This window comes from Lissotriton helveticus, chromosome 6 (assembly GCF_964261635.1).
Source record: "Lissotriton helveticus chromosome 6, aLisHel1.1, whole genome shotgun sequence".
NCBI classification, from domain to species: Eukaryota; Metazoa; Chordata; class Amphibia; order Caudata; family Salamandridae; genus Lissotriton; species Lissotriton helveticus.
In genome coordinates, this window is record NC_136067.1 from 2119732125 (window position 1) to 2119745536 (window position 13412).

At 47.8% G+C, this 13412-nt stretch overlaps 1 long non-coding RNA gene across 1 annotated transcript in view; it reads right to left on the bottom strand.

The window, feature by feature from the left end:
* The window catches only part of LOC144762089 (uncharacterized), a 39366-nt gene that overhangs the window by 2617 nt on the left and 23337 nt on the right, over positions 1-13412 (bottom strand). The window contains exon 2 of the long non-coding RNA XR_013596045.1: positions 4260-4573. This is a non-coding gene — a long non-coding RNA (uncharacterized LOC144762089). The remainder of the gene's footprint in view (positions 1-4259; positions 4574-13412) is intronic.

Consider the following 13412-nt stretch of genomic DNA (forward strand, 5'->3'; position numbering starts at 1 on the left):
CTCTTCATACTAAGGAAATAGTGTCTCACTCTCCTCATTCTATAGAGAAAGAGTCAATCCCCTCATACTCTGCAGAGAAAGCCTCACTCTTCTCGCACTCTAAAGACAATGCCTCAATCTCCTTATACTCTGGAGATGGGGCCCACTCCCCTCATATTGCGGAGATGGTGTCTCACGCTTGTCACACTCTGGAGATGGTACCTCACTCAACTCATAATCTGGAAATGGTGGCTCACTCCTGGAGGAAAGTAGGATCTGTTTCTTATGCTTACACCCACTTTTTGCTTGATGTCTCACTGTTTTTGACTAGTCTGACTGGGATCCTGCTAATCAAAACCCCGGTCTATCTGCTTTCTCCCTGAAATTGACATACATGTGCTTTAGTACACCCTTTATTGGATACTGGTGTACCCTTATCAGTCCCTAGTATATGGTACCCATGTATCCAGGGCATAGATACCCCAGAGGCCTCCCATGGGCTGAAGCATGTATTATGCCACCCATGAGAGGCCATGCAAAATGTAACTCTAAGTCTGCTACTGCAGCCTGTGTAAGATGGTGCTTGCACCACTTACTCAAGATATAGGTTCACTAAATATGTCACTACACTTAAAACCTATCAGTCACCCCTATGGCAGGCCTTAACAATCATGAAGGCAGGGTGCTGGGTTTTACATGAGAGGGTGCCCATGCATGAGCAGGGCCCCTCTGCAGCCTTCAGAGACCATTCTATCGGGTTGCCTGTGACTCAGCCAGACATATAGGTAGAGGTGCATTATAACCTCGCGGTAAATGCTATCTCGAAAACGGCTGAAACAAAACATGTTGTGTTTGGTGTCAAACTCCTTGGAATGATACCTCCACACCAGTACTGGTGTGAGAGGTATGATTCCACCTTTCTGAAGTGAGCTTTGTGCGGTCACTGGTCTATCTGGTGTCAGCCTTCTCGACCTGGACAGCACAAAATGGATGCTGCCAACCAGAAACACATTTCTGCCCTCCTGCTGCTGAGACAAGCTCGACCAGAGGAAGGCAGCCCAATAGGCATCCTGTCACAGGGAGGTGTGGCCACCTCCCAGACAGGGTTTAGTGTACTGGGGCTCGGTGGGTGCACTCGGAGAGTGCCTGAAAATCTGCACCAGGGGCACATTTGGTGTCCCTGTGATTAGTCCAGCTCAAACCAATTCTGGGAGCCATTGGCTCCTGCTATGGCGCAAAATTGGACAAAGGACATGGGAGTAGCCAACCCTCTGCCCTGCCCCTTCCCTAGGAGAGTCCCCTGAATCTGTCCAACCCTCTCCAGTGGGCACAAAAGGGCTTACCTGGCTGTAAGACTTTAGATTTCATGTGGACAAGATTCTACAAGAAGAAACCACTGACCTTCGACCGTCTAGACACACTGAACTTTTCTGTATTCGACTGGGCTCGACTTTGTCCCCCTTTCCGTCCGAAGCTTAGTTTGTGCCTTTGCTCCATACAGGCTCCGTGCAGGACCTGTGGTGCACTAAAGACAACAGAAGAATCTCCCTTGGAGTGAAGGATTCACTCCCATGCCCTAGCAGGCACCTAACCGCAACTGACCAGTCTGCTGCTCCTGAGCTCCTGCGGACTCCGAAGATTTCAGCAACACAGGAGGTGAGTTTCTGAAGGTCCCTGAGGTTGATCTGCTCTCTCACCGAGTTTGAGGCCAGTATCCCTCGTGGGGGCTGCGTAACCCGAACACCTATGCACAGTGTCCATTTGCATCCTGTGACTATAAGTGTTACATAAATGTTTCTGAGACTTTAAAATGTTTACTAAGCTACAGCATAAGTTAAATTACTATTCTTTCTATGCCAGTATCTAGTCATACAATTTCTAACGTATGTGATCTGAGTGGCTAGGTGACTATGTTGTATTTATTTTTGAGTAGATATCAGAGTGGATGTATGGGTGTGTGAGTTGCTGCATAGCTGCTTGAATGGGTGTACAAATGGATGTATGGGTGACTGAGTGGCTGTGTGAGTGTTTGTATTGGTGAGTGAGTAGCTGCTTTAGTGTATGTATAGGTAAGTGGGTGAGTGTGAGTAACTGTATTTAAAACTGAATGTGTGAGTGGTTGTACGCAAGGGCGAGTATGTGTGAGCAGCTATATTGATGTGTGAATTGATATGTAAGTGGTTCTGTGGGTGAGTGAGTGGTTGTATGGCTGAGTGAGAGGTTGTGTCAGTGGCGACAGAGTCTCACTCTATTCATACTCTGGAGATGGTGTCTCACTCCCCTCATATGCTAAGATGGTGCTTCACTCTACTCATACTCTGGAGATTGTGCCTCACTCTCCTCATGCTCTGGAGATGGTGACTCACTCCCCTCATACTCTGGAAAAACTGTCTCACAGCCTTCAGACTCCGGAGTTGGTTTCTCACTCTTCTCAAACCTTGGAGAATGACCTTACTCTCCTCTACTCTAAAGACGATGTCTCACTCGCCTCATACTCTGGAGCTGGTTTCTCACTCTCCTTTTACTCTGGAAACAGAGCATCACTGTCCTTATACTCTGGAGATACTGTCTCACTCTTCTTATACTCTGGAAATGGTGTCTCAGTCACCTCATACTCTGGAAATGGTGCCTCGCTCAACTCATACTCTGGAGATGGTGGTACACTCACCTCATACAGCGGAGATGCCATTTCACTCTCTTCATACTCTGGAGATGGTGTCTAATTCTCCTCATACTCTGTGGTTGGTTCCTCACTCAACAGATACTCTGGAGATGGTCACTCACTCCCCTCATACTGTGGAGATGTTGTCTCACTCTCCTAAAACTCCACAGATGGTGTCTCACTCCCATCATACTCAGGAGATGGTGACTCACTCTCATACTGTGAAGACAGAGCCTTACTCCCCTCATACTCTAAAAGCGATGCCTCACTCTACTCACTTCACTCATACTCTGGAGAGAGCCTCACTCTCCTCATACTGAGTAGATGGTGCCTCATTCCCCTCACACTCTGGAGATGGTGTCTTGTTCTTCTCATACTCTAGACACAGAGCCTGACTCTCCTCATATCCGAGGATATGATGCCTCATTCTCTTCATAGTCTGGAGATGGTGTCTCACTCCCCTATACTCTAGAGGTGGGCTCACTTTCCTTATGCTTTGGAGATGGTGTCTCACTCTCTTAATACTCTGGAGACAGAGTCTCGCTCTCCTCATACTCTGGAGACAGAGTGTCACTCCTCTCATACTCCTGGAGATGTTGTCTTGCTCTCCTCATAATCTGGAGACAGAGTTTTGCTCTCCTCATAGTCTGGAGACGGGGTCTCACTCAACTCATACTCTTGGAGATAGTGCCTCACTCAACTGATGCTCTGGAGATGGTCCCTCATTCTCCTCATACTCTGGAGATGGTGTCTCACTCCCCTCATACTCCTGGAAATGGTGTCTCACTCTTCTCATACTCTGGAGCAGAGCCTCAGTCCCCTCATACTTTAAAGATGCCTCATTCTCCTCATACTCCGGAGATGCTGGTTTATTCTCCTCACTATGGAGATGGTGTCTTGTTCTCCTCATACACTGGACACAGAGCCTCACTCACCTCATATTCTAAATACAACACCTCACAATTGGGAGATGGTGTATCACCCCCCCCCCCTACTCTTGAGATGGTTGCAAACTCTCCTCATGCTCTGGAGATGGTGACTCACTCCCCTCATGCTCCAGAGATGGTGCCTCACTCTTCTCATACTCTGGAGACAGAGCCTCAGTCTCCTCAAACTTTAAAGATGCCTCATTCACCTCATACTCTGGAGATGGTGGTTTATTCACCTCACTATGGAGATGGTGTCTTGTTCTCCTCATACTAGAGGAGAACAAGACACCAGAGCCTCACTCACCTCATACTCTAAAGAGGTATTTGAGTGGATGTGGTTTACTGGTGACTTACTCCTGAATTTCAAAGAGCAAAACACGCCTACTCATGCATTGGACACAGGCCTCTGCACTTCAGCCCACGGAAACACTTGTGAAAGGAATGGCATAGGAATGAGGTAGGCACTCACTTACAGGCCTGTGTTGCAGGCCTTCACTCACATGCCTGTGTTGCAGGCATTCATTCACATGCCTGTGTTGCAGGCACTGATGCACATGTCTGCATTACAGGCATTCACTCACATGCCTGCGTTGCAGGCACTCGCTCACATGCCTGGGTTGCAGGCATTCACTCACATGTCTGTGTTGCAGGCACGCGCTCAGATGCCTGGGTTGCAGGCATTCACTCACATGTCTGCGTTGCTCGTAAGAGTGCTTCTGCGCGGTCCAGACTGCTGACCCGACCGAGTAATTCCGCCGCCACCGCCAAGGCCTGCGCTTCACCATAGCTGTCAATCAAACGGCAGGCAAGAGCCACGTATACAGCCTTCCTTGAGCGCCCTTTGGGGACCTCTGACCTTCCATCTGCAGGTAGGCGTGTCTCCAGCAGAGAGCATAGGTCATCCAGCTCCTCCTGCTCTAGCTCCTGGAAATGGGTGAAGAGGATCTTCTTGGCGCTTCCTGCCATCATGTGGGTCAGTCACGTGCTCCAGGGAGTACCTGTGCTGACAAAATTAAAATTAAAAATAACGTAAGGTCGCCTCACTTCCAACTCAAATCGATTGGGGTAGAGCAGTGGTAATGCTGTAGACCAGGGGTTCCCAACCTGTGGGCAGGGCCCCCTAGGGGTCCACAAAGCCTCCTCAGGGGGTCCACGACTACTTAGAACATTTTATAATATTAACAGATTAATAGTGTGTATAAACAAAGCAGCTTAATGTACAATTTAACATTTTAAAATGTACTGTAAATGGGAAAAGAATTTGAAAGTGGAGACTAAAAATGTCATTAGTATCCTCAGATTGATGTGGGAGCAGCCAAGGTGCCTCAGACAGAATATAGCATGGATGATGAGTGGCCTCAACGGAATCTAGAAAAGCTCCAGCCTTCATATTAAAACTACAATTTTGATTTTATTTTTATTGAAATGTGTTTGCGAATTAAATAAAATTAGTCATCATTTGTGTATTTGTTTGAATTCTTTTTCAGCATTTTTTGTGTATTGTTTTGCGGTTCAAATCATGGACAGTGCTTAGGCTGGGTCCTCGGTTAGCAGCCATGATTCAGTGGGGGATCCCGGGCTTTCAATAATGATTCGAGGGGAGTCCTCAGGTTCCAGTAATGATTAATTGGGGGTCCACAGAAGTCAAAATGTTAAGAACCACTGCTGAAGAGCCATCGATTCCAAGTGGTCCTGGATACTTGAGAAAGTGAAGCCCCCACTATATGAGCGTCAGTACCTTGAGCGGGACAGATTATGTTGGTTTACAGCCCTTCTTAACTCTCATCTCTGGCTTGCAGGTCACTCCAAGACAGAAGGAGAAACCTATACATACTGGAAGAACAAATCCTTGTGGTGCAGCTGTGGTATGGGGGAGGAGGAGCTTTACTAAAACAAGTGATTAACTGAAGTACCTTGAGCGGGTTACACAAAAAAAGCTTAAAACTAGGACAGAATGGAAGAGAAATTTTTTAAATGGCAAAAAATAAGTTAAAAGCAAATGTAACAAAATAGATTGAAGGAAGAAAATACAAATGCAAATAAGAAAAGAAAGAAGGTAAGATAAGAGTAAGCAGGATGGAACAAAAGAACGAGAGATGGACAAAATGGGGAAAAGAATAGGAGTGGGGAAAGAAAAATTGAAACTTGGAAAAAGGGGTAACAAGAAAAAAGGAAGCAACAAAGAAAACAGGAAGAAGAGAAATGAAGGAAAGCAGAAAATTAGATTGAAAGAATCGAAAGAATAATGGAGAGACGGGAGTAAAGAAAAGACAGAATTAACAAATGAAAGGAATACAAAAAGAAAGGGATGAGAAAAGAGGTGACAGGTCAGACGGATGATAAAAGGAAAGGAACCGACAAGAATGGAAGAATTAGATTAAGGAAGAAAAGGGAGAGCAGGAAAGAATTTTAAAATGGGATATAAATAAGGACAGAAAGCTAGAAAGAACATGAATTTAGAGAAGAATTGACCGAACGAAAAAATATGGAAAGGAGAAATGATAGGAGAATGGAAAGGGAGGAAAACATAAATCAAAAGTAGAAAAACTGATGGAAAGAAACAAAATAAAAGAATAAATGGAAGAAAGAAGAGAATCCTGGAAATTTGCAGGTTTAGGCCCCATTTAAAAAAAAAAATCATGCTGTAAAATACATCATTCTAAAGAGTCTTTCTTGGGGGGACGATTCCCACAAGCTCCCTGAGAAGAAGTATTGGGATTGCTCACTTTGCTAGAACATTGTGGTCCACGTGGCATTATTTTCCTGACTACTCACTTGCACTTGGGACGCACTGGTGCCGAAATTAGGGTTACGGGCGGTGCTGCAGCACCCCCAGATAAACTTGAAAGAGTTCTAGCATGGTAACTATGGGGACTGAGCCCGAATGGTAACTATGACATTTGGAAGGAGAAGGGTTGGGCTAAACCATGAGAAAATGTAAGCCCTCTCCTAGAGGGGACCATTTTAGACACATGGGTCTCCCATGGCATAAGGCAGAATGCAAGGGCAACCGTCTGGGACTGGTTTATTGTTTGCCATAAGGGGCCACCCAAGGCTAAGGCATGGTATTCATGACAAAATGCTGGGACTGGCCGACTGGAGGTGATAGTATACGAGGGAGGGGGAACCTGTTGCAAATATTATTAAAAATAGGGTCAAAGCGTGGTAAGCGCTGGGCTTCATTGACAAACCATATAAGTAATGGAATGTTTCATAAGTAAGTTTATGTGAGAACTGAATTTTAAACTGCATTATTCAAGTGTTTTTCTACATTTTCTCAGCGATGATACCTGCCTCCCTCAAAGTCCACTAGAAATCACATGGCTCACTTTCTTCGCATACTGGAATTTGGGGGAGGTATGACACCCCCCACTTTCAAAGGTCACTAGCCGCCACTGTGCTACCTCTGACTTGAATTCTGCCATTAGAATTCTTTAGGAAAATCTATCAAGGCAGCCCTTTTTGAAGATAAGACATCAAGGACAGTCAGGGTGGGGGTGACTTGCATGGATCGCACAATGTTATTTTGCCCAGAAGGCATTGCAAACTTACAACCATGACTGCTAGAATTCCTCGGTTATCTTTTTTTACTTATTTACTTACACAGTTTTGTATAGCACAGATATTACCCGAAGGTGTTAAAGCGCTGCACAACATAAGTCGGACATTACATTTCAATAATAAATTTTACAAACAATATAAGCTGAGTGACAAGGTGTAAACAAGTACAAAGCTATGTAAAGTATCACACAGTTTCAAGTACTGCAGCATGACAAGGCTCAGTGTAAAATCTCAGTCTGCTAACACCAAGGAGCCAGATCCTAATAGTCAAAGAGGAGGGGTGTTGAGTTAAGGAGAAAGGAGAAGGGAGTGGCCAATAGGAGTGGAGGGGGCTAGAAGACCGCCACCCTCAGCAGGAAATGAAAGTTTCAACAAGAAACAGCTAGGGTGGAGAAGTGTGGCTCACTGGTTAGAGGAGGCAGACCTGGAAGCAGACGTCAGCCCGGGACCAGGGTTCAATTCCCGGCTCGGCGGGGTCTTGAGTCCTAAAATGTCCATGGACTCGACAATTCTCGCTCCGGTGCCTACTCGATTCACGGGTTCACACTCTGCGACTCTGGGCAATAGCTTGCTTAATCTCCACAACGGCCCCTCGCGGCGGGATGCCTGGCTTTCACCTTGCGGATACCCTGCCGGGGTTATCTCACAGGGGAATACCAGGACGGGTTCCCTAAGCAAGCGCTTAGAAACCGCTTGGTGATTTGAGCTATATAAATTCCTGTACATTTACATTTACATTTACATTTACATACTGAAAAGAGAGATTCATTGAAGTACCTTTCAAAGAGAAGGGCTTTCAGTCCAAATTGAAGCTAGGCAGGGAGGTATGGTATGCAAACCTGGAGGCAAAGAGCTCTAAGTTCTGGTAGCATTCATTGAAAAGGATTCAGCCAAAGTGCATTGCTTCTGGAAGGTCTTTACCAAAGAAATATCACTGTCCCTCCAAGTGCACAACCTTTCTTTGCTGAACAAATATCGCAATCATGGCAAGTGTACAATCCTGTTTTTTTAAACTAATATCACCTAATAAGTGAAACAGATAACAGATAGTGCCACACTCACTGAAGGCTCCCTCGCCGCCTATGTTCAAAGAAGACTGCGATGCTAACTGAAGGCTCGTCAAAGAGGACTGTGCTGCTCACTGAAGGCTCGCCACCTATGTTCAAAGAGGACTGGGCTGCTCACTGAAGGCTCGCCGCCTACGTTCAAAGAGGACTGTGCTGCTCACTGAAGGCTTGCCGCCTATGTTCAAAGAGGACTGTGCTGCTCACTGAAGGCTCGCCGCCTATGTTCAAAGAGGACTGTGCTGCTCACTGAAGGCTCGCCGCCTACGTTCAAAGAGGACTGTGCTGCTCACTGAAGGCTCGTCAAAGAGGACTGTGCTGCTCACTGAAGGCTCGCCACCTATGTTCAAAGAGGACTGTGCTGCTCACTGAAGGCTCGCCGCCTACGTTCAAAGAGGACTGTGCTGCTCACTGAGGGCTCACCACCAATGTTCAAAGAGGACTGTGCTGCTCACTGAAGGCTCACCGCCTATGTTTAAAGACGACGGTGCTGCTCACTGAGGGCTCACTACCAATGTTCAAAGAGGACTATGCTGCTCACTGAAGGCTCGCCGCCTATGTTCAAAGAGGACTGTGCTGCTCACTGAGGACTCACTACCAAGGTTCAAAGAGGACTGTGCTGCTCACTGAAGGCTCAGCACCTATGTCCAAAGAGGACTGTGCTGCTCACTGAGGACTCACTACCAATGCTCAAAGAGGACTGTGCTGCTCACTGAGGACTCACCACCAATGTTCAAAGAGGACTGTGCTGCTCACTGAAGGCTCACCACCAATGTTCAAAGAGGACTGTGCTGCTCACTGAAGGCTCGCCGCCTACGTTCAAAGAGGACCGTGCTGCTCACTGAAGGCTCGTCAAAGAGGACTGTGCTGCTCACTGAAGGCTCGCCACCTATGTTCAAAGAGGACTGTGCTGCTCACTGAAGGCTCGCCGCCTACGTTCAAAGAGGACTGTGCTGCTCACTAAGGGCTCACCACCAATGTTCAAAGAGGACTGTGCTGCTCACTGAAGGCTCACCGCCTATGTTTAAAGACGACGGTGCTGCTCACTGAGGGCTCACTACCAATGTTCAAAGAGGACTATGCTGCTCACTGAAGGCTCGCCGCCTATGTTCAAAGAGGACTGTGCTGCTCACTGAGGACTCACTACCAAGGTTCAAAGAGGACTGTGCTGCTCACTGAAGGCTCAGCACCTATGTCCAAAGAGGACTGTGCTGCTCACTGAGGACTCACTACCAATGCTCAAAGAGGACTGTGCTGCTCACTGAGGACTCACCACCAATGTTCAAAGAGGACTGTGCTGCTCACTGAAGGCTCACCACCAATGTTCAAAGAGGACTGTGCTGCTCACTGTAGGCTCACCGCCTATGTTCAAAGAGGACTGTGCTGCTCACTGAAGGCTCGCCGCCTATGTTCAAAGAGGACTGTGCTGCTCACTGAAGGCTCGCCCCCAATGTTCAGAGAGGACTGTGCTGCTCACTGAAGGCTCGCCACCAATGTTCAAAGAAGACTGTGCTGCTCACTGAAGGCTCGTCGCCTATGTTCAAAGAGGACTGTGCTGCTCACTGAAGGCTCGCCAGCCGCCTATGTTCAAAGAGGACTGTGCTGCTCACTGAAGGCTCGCCGCCTATGTTCAAAGAGGACTGTGCTGCTCTCTGAAGGCTCACCACCAATGTTCAAAGAGGACTGTGCTGCTCACTGTAGGCTCACCGCCAATGTTCAAAGAGGACTATGCTGCTCACTGAAGGCTCGCCGCCTATGTTCAAAGAGGACTGTGCTGCTCACTGAGGACTCACTACCAAGGTTCAAAGAGGACTGTGCTGCTCACTGAAGGCTCAGCACCTATGTCCAAAGAGGACTGTGCTGCTCACTGAGGACTCACTACCAATGCTCAAAGAGGACTGTGCTGCTCACTGAGGACTCACCACCAATGTTCAAAGAGGACTGTGCTGCTCACTGAAGGCTCGCCACCAATGTTCAAAGAAGACTGTGCTGCTCACTGAAGGCTCGTCGCCTATGTTCAAAGAGGACTGTGCTGCTCACTGAAGGCTCGCCAGCCGCCTATGTTCAAAGAGGACTGTGCTGCTCTCTGAAGGCTCACCACCAATGTTCAAAGAGGACTGTGCTGCTCACTGTAGGCTCACCGCCAATGTTCAAAGAGGACTGTGCAGCTCACTGAAGGCTCACCACCAATGTTCAAAGAGGACTGTGCTGCTCACTGAAGGCTCGCCGCCTATGTTCAAAGAGGACTGTGCTGCTCACTGAGGTCTCACTACCAATGTCCAAAGAGGACTGTGCTGCTCTCTGAAGGCTCACCACCAATGTTCAAAGAGGACTGTGCTGCTCACTGAAGGCTCGCCGCCAATGTTCAAAGAGGACTGTGCTGCTCACTGAAGGATCACTACCAATGTTCAGAGAGGACTGTGCTGCTCACTGAGGACTCACTACCAATGCTCAAAGAGGACTGTGCTGCTCACTGAAGGCTCACCACCAATGTTCAAAGAGGACTGTGCAGCTCACTGAAGGCTCACCACCAATGTTCAAAGAGGACTGTGCAGCTCACTGAAGGCTCACCACCAATGTTCAAAGAGGACTGTGCAGCTCACTGAAGGCTCACCGCCAATGTTCAAAGAGGACTGTGCAGCTCACTGAAGGCTCACTACCAATGTTCAAAGAGGACTGTGCTGCTCACTGAAGGCTCACCACCAATGTCCAAAGAGGACTGTGCTGCTCACTGAGGACTCACTACCAATGCTCAAAGAGGACTGTGCTGCTCACTGAGGACTCAAATATTTACAACAAGGGGTGGTGAGGGACAGAGTCTCTGAATTAAGCAGAATACTCTCACCCAGTCAAGAGATCAGGGCTAGATCCAACACCGTTCTTTAGCTCACTGCACCATCCCAGTTTCAGAACCTGGCTGTATGCAAAATAGTCTGTTCCTGTCCCAGTGCATGATGGGAACAGGGCAAACCAAACTACAAAAGCCAATTCTTACACTGGGAAGGAAACAAGCTTCCGGGGACCGGTTTCTGGCATTACAGCCGTCTTCGGCCCGGCTTGCTTGAATCCTGATGGTGCAATGAGCAAGGGACTCATGTCTGAGTATACCCTTCCACGCTTAGGGTGGACAAAAATATTTACAACAAGGGGTGGTGAGGGACAGAGTCTCTGAATTAAGCAGAATACTCTCACCCAGTCAAGAGATCAGGGCTAGATCCAACACCGTTCTTTAGCTCACTGCACCATCCCTGTTTCAGAACCTGGCTGTATGCAAATTAGTCTGTTCCTGTCCCAGTGCATGATGGGAACAGGGCAAACCAAACTACAAAAGCCAATTCTTACACTGGGAAGGAAACAAGCTTCCGGGGACCGGTTTCTGGCATTACAGCCGTCTTCGGCCCGGCTTGCTTGAATCCTGATGGTGCAATGAGCAAGGGACTCATGTCTGAGTATACCCTTCGACGCTTAGGGTGGACAAAAATATTTACAACAAGGGGTGGTGAGGGACAGAGTCTCTGAATTAAGCAGAATACTCTCACCCAGTCAAGAGATCAGGGCTAGATCCAACACCGTTCTTTAGCTCACTGCACCATCCCAGTTTCAGAACCTGGCTGTATGCAAATTAGTCTGTTCCTGTCCCAGTGCATGATGGGAACAGGGCAAACCAAACTACAAAAGCCAATTCTTACACTGGGAAGGAAACAAGCTTCCGGGGACCGGTTTCTGGCATTACAGCCGTCTTCGGCCCGGCTTGCTTGAATCCTGATGGTGCAATGAGCAAGGGACTCATGTCTGAGTATACCCTTCCACGCTTAGGGTGGACAAAAATATTTACAACAAGGGGTGGTGAGGGACAGAGTCTCTGAATTAAGCAGAATACTCTCACCCAGTCAAGAGATCAGGGCTAGATCCAACACCGTTCTTTAGCTCACTGCACCATCCCAGTTTCAGAACCTGGCTGTATGCAAATTAGTCTGTTCCTGTCCCAGTGCATGTTGGGAACAGGGCAAACCAAACTACAAAAGCCAATTCTTACACTGGAAGACTTGTTGTAAATATTTTTGTCCAACTAAGCGTGGAAGGGTATACTCAGATGTGAGTCCCTTGCTCATTGCACCATCAGGATTCAAGCAAGCCAGGCCGAAGACGGCTGAAATGCCAGAAACCGGTCCCCGGAAGCTTGTTTCCTTCCCAGTGTAAGAATTGGCTTTTGTAGTCTGGTCTGCCCTGTTCCCATGATGCACTGGGCCAGGGACAGACTAATTTGCATACAGCCAGGTTCTGAAACTGGGATGGTGCAATGAGCTAAAAAACGGTGTTGGATCTAGCCCTGATCTCTTGACTGGGTGAGAGTATTCTGCTTAATTCAGAGACTCTGTCCATCACCACCCCTTGTTGTAAATATTTTTGTCCACCCTAAGCGTGGAAGGGTATACTCAGATGTGAGTCCCTTGCTCATTGCACCATCAGGATTCAAGCATGCCGGGCCGAAGACGGCTGAAATGCCAGAAACCGGTCCCCGGAAGCTTGTTTCCTTCCCAGTGTAAGAATTGGCTTTTGTAGTCTGGTCTGCCCTGTTCCCATGATGCACTGGGCCAGGGACAGACTAATTTGCATACAGCCAGGTTCTAAAACTGGGATGGTGCAATGAGCTAACAAACGGTGTTGGATCTAGCCCTGATCTCTTGACTGGGTGAGAGTATTCTGCTTAATTCAGAGACTCTGTCCATCACCACCCCTTGTTGTAAATATTTTTGTCCACCCTAAGCGTGGAAGGGTATACTCAGATGTGAGTCCCTTGCTCATTGCACCATCAGGATTCAAGCAAGCCGGGCCGAAGACGGCTGAAATGCCAGAAACCGGTCCCCGGAAGCTTGTTTCCTTCCCAGTGTAAGAATTGGCTTTTGTAGTCTGGTCTGCCCTGTTCCCATGATGCACTGGGCCAGGGACAGACTAATTTGCATACAGCCAGGTTCTGAAACTGGGATGGTGCAATGAGCTAAAAAACGGTGTAGGATCTAGCCCTGATCTCTTGACTGGGTGAGAGTATTCTGCTTAATTCAGAGACTCTGTCCATCACCACCCCTTGTTGTAAATATGCTCACTGAAGGCTCGCCGCCTATGTTCAAAGAGGACTGTACTGCTCACTGAAGGCTCGCCGCCTATGTTCAAAGAGGACTGTGCTGCTCACTGAAGGCTCGCCGCCTATGTTCAAAG